We start from the raw sequence: 7,564 nt of genomic DNA on the forward strand, positions 1-7,564 counted from the left end.
CAACAAATGGTGTTGGGAAAACTGGAAAGCCACATGCAAAAGAATGAAACTTGACTACAGCCTGTCCCCGTGTACTAAAATTAATTCAAAATGGATCAAAGACCTAAATATAAGACCTGAAACAATAAAGTACATAGAAGAAGACATAGGTACTAAACTCATGGACCTGGGTTTTAAAGAACATTTTATGAACTTGACTCCAATGGCAAGAGAAGTGAAGGCAAAGATAAATGAATGGGACTACATCAGAATTAAAAGTTTTTGCTCAGCAAGAGAAACTGATATCAAAATAAACAGACAGCCAACTAAATGGGAAATGATATTTTCAAACAACAGCTCAGATAAGGGCCTAATATCCAAAATTTACAAAGAACTCATAAAACTCAACAACAAACAAACAAACAATCCAATAAAAAAATGGGAAGAGGACATGAACAGACACTTCTCCCAGGAAGAGATACAAATGGCCAACAGATATATGAAAAGATGCTCAGCTTCATTAGTTATTAGGGAAATGCAAATCCAAACTACAATGAGATACCACCTCACCCCTGTTAGATTAGCTATTATCAACAAGACGGGTAATAGCAAATGTTGGAGAGGCTGTGGAGAAAAAGGAACCCTCATTCACTGTTGGTGGGACTGTAAAGTAGTACAACCATTATGGAGGAAAGTATGGTGGTTCCTCAAAAAACTGCAAATAGAACTACCTTATGACCCAGCAATCCCTCTACTGGGTATATACCCCAAAATCTCAGAAACATTGATACGTGAAGACACATGTAGCCCCATGTTCATTGCAGCACTGTTCACAGTGGCCAAGACATGGAAACAACCAAAAAGCCCTTCAATAGAAGACTGGATAAAGAAGATGTGGCACATATACACTATGGAATACTGCTCAGCCATAAGAAATGATGACATCAGATCATTTACAGAAAAATGGTGGGATCTTGATAACATTATAAGGAGTGAAATAAGTAAATCAGAAAAAAACAAGAACTACATGATTCCATACATTGGTGGAACATAAAAATGAGACTAAGAAACATGGACAAGAGTGTGGTGGTTACCAGGGGTGGGGGGAGGGAGGACAGGGGGAGAGTTAGGGGGAGGGGGAGGGGCACAGAGAACTAGATAGAGGATGGCGAAGGACAATCTGACTTTGGGCGAGGGGTATGCAACATAATTTAATGACAAAATAACCTAGACATGTTTCCTTTGAATATATGTACCCTGATTTATTAATGTCATCCCATTACCATTAATAAAAATTTATTTAAAAAAATATATACTTGATTTATACCTCTGATATGTAGCTTTTGGGATTTGAAATAAAGAAAACAAACAAACAAACAAACAAAAAACCCACTGTGATATTTGGCCTTTAAAAGTCGTTTCAACATTAATTTCTCCACATTAAGCTCATTTAACTTTAAGTTGTTGAAATTGTGTTTACTTTCAGATGAATGTGGTGTATCCAATAAATCAGTGTTTAATACATACATTGAATTTATATCTCTCTTTCTGGTGAGTGTTTTCCCTCTTTCAGTTTTAGCCTAGTGGACGTATTGGCTCAAAGATCACAGAATGGTACTGTAAAAAGGACTTTCTCTGTGGAGTTTTGGTTAGAAGTGATTGTATTTCAGAGCCAATGTACGAGAAGCTGCCAGAGTGATTCTGAGCAATGGAAAAAGAGGCCTAATTTGTACATTATGGCTCATTTAAGAGTTTGTCCCTTATCCCCAGGAGTTTTCATCTTTAATATTTTCCCCTTTGTTACAACCATCCCTAGTCCTTATAGACATTTTCAAAATTTTCTTCTTCCTAAGAGATATTTTCTTCTTTGCTGCATTTCATTCAGTTGACTCCAGCCATTTTGTAAAATTTCTAGAAAGAATAGTGACATCTGATACTTCTACCTCTATTTGATGCCTCCTCTTTATTCACCATAATCTGGCTTTCATTTCTCCATTCTATTCATCTTTTCCCCAGATGTCCCCAAGGATTTCTGCATTAGTAAGTGTGAAAGCCTCCCCTGCCCCTTACAGTTGCAGCATTTAACTTGGTTTGAATTGAGTGCCTGTCATGACTGCTGTTCTGGACTCCGAGCTTGGTTCCGAGTTGCTTTCCTCCTGCTCATTCAGTCTCCCCCTTTATTTGGTTGGGTGCTGAAGTATAAGTGGCTCCTAACCTTCCACACCTGGCCCTCCTTTTTTCTACTCACCCCAGACAATCCCTCTTGGTTTCATCCAGGATTCTACTGTGACTTCTCTACACTCATGACCCTCTACAATTTATCCTCCCTTTTTCTGATCTTTATGAACCTAAACCTCTTTCCAAATGAAAGCTCAGTATTTCCACTTAGGTGGGGTCTCCTCAGAATCAGCATTTTTCTTTCCCCCTAATTTTCCTTCTATGTCTTGGGTCCTTCTTGAGTGAACAGCAGTACCATCTCCCTATTATCCAAGATAAAGAACTTAACACATCTCTAATGTTTGCCTCCACCTAAGGCTGCTTTTATGTTGTTTATTTCCTGAATGCTTCCCCTCTTCTTCTCTCCTGACACCACATAACTCAGACTCTAATCTTTAAAATTCTGGACAATAACAATAGCCTCCTCACTTGTCCCCACACTTCCAGTCTTTCCTAGTTCAGTACTGTACATCGGATGATGATCCATAAGAATGATAAGGTAGACTTCACTGGGAAAACTCAACACAACAAATGTTTTGGTAGGCACAAAGAAACACTGTTTTGTTAATAGACTACAGACACCCAAATAATCTGTATTCTGTATAAATTGCTGCCAGAGGAATACTTCTAAAGCAAAAATATTACTCCCTTGCTTAAAACTCCTTAATAGTGCTTTATTGTTTTCAGAATCAAGGTCGAGAGAACATGTCTTATCTTTCACACCAATCTCAGTAGCTTTCCCATTTAATGTTTGCCACTCCTTCCTCACTTCAGCTATGCTCAGATATGTTTAGTTTTCAGAGCTCACTATGCTCTCAACTCTCTATACATTCTGCTTTTTGACCCAGAATGCCCTCTTCTCAACTGTTCTTTTTTTTTTTTTTTTAGCGAGTGGGAAACAGAGAGGGATAGACAGGAAGGAAGAGAGATGAGAAGCATCAATTCTTCGTTGTGGCATTTTATTTATTTATTGATTGTTTTCTCATATATGCCTTGACCCGGGCTCTAGCAGAGTGAGTGACCCCTTGCTCAAGCCAGCGACCCTGAGCTCAAGCCAGCAACTTTGGGCTTCAAGCCAGTGACCTTTGGCCTCAAGCCAGCAATCATGGGGTCATGTCTATCATACCAAGCTCAAGGTGACCCCATACTCAAGCTGGTGAGCCTTCTCTAAAGCCAGTGACCCCGGGGTTTCTAACCTGGGTCCTCAGCATCCCAGGCCAGCGCTCTATTTACTGCACCACCGCCCAGTCAGGTCCCATCCATTCTTCACCTGTCAGAGGTCTATTCCTCCTTTGTTATCTTGCTCCTCTCCTCTAGACTCATGTCTCACCACCCCGCTCAAAGAAAATCAGTGTTTACCCATTTCCAAACTTCTTTAAATCTTTTGAAATTGTTCTTTCCTTGCCTGGGTGCATGTAAAATTCTGTACATGCAGTTCTGCCTTGACCACTTTCTGTGCTTAGCTTGTCTGACACTTGCCCAGCTCCACTATTCAGCTCAGATGTCACTTCCTCTCCCCTTGCCTCCCAGGTCACCCTCTGTCCCTGGATTAGGCATGTTTACCACTCTCAGAGCACTGTACTGCATAGTGGTTTTAAAATCTCTTTTTCTATTTTATTTCAAGTACAGTGCATTGATTAGGGAACTGATAGCAATTGTAGGAGATAAACTCTTACATTTAAGTAGTTTATTGTGATAGAGGTCTATTCCTTGCCCAAAAGTCCAAAACAGATGTTCCTAATTGTCAGGTGGCTCTACTCCAAGCATAAGGTCAGGTCTCAAGTTCTGTCTTGTAGCTCATCAGTTTCGGTACATGTTTACTTTGAGAAAGGGGAAGGAAGTGTTATGGGTCAGGCCTGCTAGTGTTACACATGACTTGTGCCCATAGGCCACTGGGCGCAGTCACACGACCACACCTGACCAGAGGGGCTGGGGAAAGTGGTCAGGCTGTACACCCAGAGGGAAGTGTAAACAGTCTGCGGAACAGTCATCCAGTCTCTAACAGAGCTAGGCACTACTTTGTTTCTGTAACCAGTGCCTGTCATGATCCTGACCTGCAGTTGAATGAATGAGTGAATGAAACACAATAGATCTTACAATTCTCAGCACCGTACAGACTAGTACAATAATCCATAAAATAAAAACCCATTGAGAAACTAGAGAGATTCAGAGGAGAACTGGAAGAAATTATTAAGAAATTGGAAATTGGTATCTGTGGAACAATGAAAAGTTCTGGATTGTTCTTCATGAAATAAAATAGCCAAAGAAAAATATTCATCATGCTTTTAAATGTTAGCAATGTCTAACTCAAGTACTTTAAATATTATACTCATTCCACCACCAAGTTCTGTTTGTTGGTTGTTAAAGGGTTTTTGTTTGTTTGCTGTTGTTATTGTTTTCATATAACTAAGATTTCTAATTATAAACAATACTTAGCATAATTTTTTAAAAATCTGCAGGTTATATGAGATTTGCTCAAGGAGGTAGTGATATATAAATCTTAAATAACATCTTATTTATGGGTTTATGGGAATGTTTGACAGGGAAATAGTTACCTTTTGTATTAATTGCAGAAAAGGAAATTAACTTTTCAATTAAAAATAAAAGCTGAAATAGGAATTCACTCTCTTGATTCTATATAATGATTCTTCTTCCTGCTTTTACCATGTGCAATTAAGATCAGGAAAGTTAGGCATAATGAACTAGGGTAGAATTTCTTTGTGATTCTCTTCTCTCCAGCAGTTCTCTCTCTGATTTGAGACCTTTAAAAAGAAAAAGAAATGAAGACAGTGTTTGATTCCTTAAATGGTCTTAAATTCTGAGATTGAGGTCTTAGTCGCAGAAGATGTCTTTTTCCAAAATCATGGTCAGTGTCACTGTAAAAAATTGGCCTCATGTTAACCATGTTAGTGACAATGAAATATTTAAGAAAAAGACATCAAATTTTAACTCAAATTATTTTTTGAAATTTCTGATATGTATAATCTCTTTTAAACATAGAGCCCAGTAGTATTGACTTAGTTTGTCACAAGTGAAATATTTGTGAATAAGATCTGTAACTGAGAGTGGCACAGTGCAGTGGGGATGAGCTCTGTAACTGAGAGTGGCACAGTGCAGTGGGAAAACACTGGGAAGGGAATCGGGAAATGTGGGCTTCTCTCCCAGTTCTCGCACAAGCAAAATGTATAAAATCAAATTTATCTGAAAGAATTGTGGTTATAAAATCTTGTGTATTTCTGGCCGGTTGGCTCAGTGGTGGAGCGTCGGCCTGGCGTGCAGAAGTCCCCGGTTCGATTCCCGGCCAGGGCACACAGGAGAAGCGCCCATCTGCTTCTCCACCCCTCCCCCTCTCCTTCCTCTCTGTCTCTCTCTTCCCCTCCCGCAGCCAAGGCTCCATTGGAGCAAAGATGGCCCGGACGCTGGGGATGGCTCCTTGGCCTCTGCCCCAGGCGCTAGAGTGGCTCTGGTTGCGGCAGAGCGACGCCCCGGATGGGCAGAGCATCGCCCCCTGGTGGGCGTGCCGGGTGGATCCCGGTCGGGCGCATGCGGGAGTCTGTCTGTCTCTCCCCATTTCCAGCTTCAGAAAAATACAAAAAAAAAAAAAAATCTTGTGTATTTGAATACTAGGCAGTATAGGGTTTTCATATGCGAGCCCTAGAAAGTAGTGGTTAAAATGGAGCTTTGGAATCAGATAAACTTGAGTTTGCTTCATGACCCTAACATATACCAAGTTTGTCACTTTGGGAGAGTTACTTAATACCTGTAAGCTTTAGGGAATGAAGATAATGAAGGTATAATAAAATGACCCACTGCATTGCAAATAGTTGTTTTGAGAAAGTAAAATAAGATCATTGATATAAAGCTTTTAGCACATGACTTGGTGCTTTGTTGGATGTCTTACGCACCTAAGATTATTATATGCATTAAAATCTCTGCACTTATCTGGTTGCTGGATGCTTATTTGTGAGCAAATAATTTAGCATGAAACAAACTAAAATTGTTTCATTTAGTTTCATTGAAACAGACTAAAGTCCCCAAGAATGCTGAACTTAAAAACAATTTCAAGAACATTACATAGCATTCTTTACATTACAGAGATTACCTGAGTCTCATTTTCACAACAATGAAAGTTACATAGAGAAAACGGGTTATTTATATGCTGAAGAATGTCTTTTGCATTAATTAGAGTTGTTGAACATGAGATGGGCTTATTTCATTCCAAAGCTAACTTGACACACTCAGAAATTTCTTCTGTTTCTATTCAATTGTTTTTTCCATTGTCTCCAATTTTAAAGATCTCAAATTTTATGTCTTAATTGATAAAATAAGAGGACTATAAGTGAGGGAAATCTTTAAGAAATGAGGATAAACTATAGTGGAGAATGGGTCTCTTTCACACATGCATGCACAAGGGAGAATTACTTTTCATCTAAAATTAAATATTTCAATTACAACCACACACTTGCTTCAGGTAGAAGGTTAAGTCAATTATATTAACCACAACCACTGGACAGTGAAGTACTAAATAATTAAATTACGAATTTCAACTGATACTCAGTTACAATAATTTAAAATAATAAATCCCTTGTAACAGTTAGCAGCATATGAAGTATATTGCCCTAGATATTTCTTTCAGATTGCAAATTTGTCAGAGAATATGAAATGAAACTTCTTTATACTTGCATTATAAGATAGGCTAAAAGAAAACAACAGGTTAATGTTAGCCTTAAAATATTTACTCCAAGAGATCATTACCTTATAGCAGAGCAGTGGGTGAAATATCAGGGGTGAGATTTAGAGAAATTAACATCAATTCTTGCCTCATGTACATATAGAGTATTCAGTCAATATATTTTTAATCACCTATAGAAGATATTATGCTTAGTAAAAAGAGTATCATAAATAACAGTATAAATATAGTCCATCCCCTTGTGGAGCTTAAACTTTAGCAGGGGAGACATATATGAAACAAATCAATCCTTAATTATTTGTTTAATTGGAATTATGACAAATGCTAGGAAGAAGTACAGAAAACTGATAGAAGATAATCAAGGGAGACTTCTTGGTTTGAGGAGTGGCTCAGGAAAGGGCTGTAAATGAGTGTCATTGGGCAGAGCCCTGCAGGATGAGCTGGAATTAACTAAGAGAAAGCCAGGGCAGGAGGAAGCAGAGTGGTGTGTTTCAAGCAGAAGAATCTTTTTGCTCAGAGACCCAGAGAAAATATATTTGAGATCTGGCTACACTGGAGAGATAGGCAGGAGCCTTAAGATTTTGCTCTAAATTGATACTAATAGCAATGGCAGCTCATAGAAAGGATTTAAGCATGGAAGCTAATTAATTTCACTTGTATTTTAAAATGTTACCTTAC

The sequence above is a fragment of the Saccopteryx leptura genome, chromosome 4, assembly GCF_036850995.1.
Source record: "Saccopteryx leptura isolate mSacLep1 chromosome 4, mSacLep1_pri_phased_curated, whole genome shotgun sequence".
Lineage (NCBI taxonomy): Eukaryota > Metazoa > Chordata > Mammalia > Chiroptera > Emballonuridae > Saccopteryx > Saccopteryx leptura.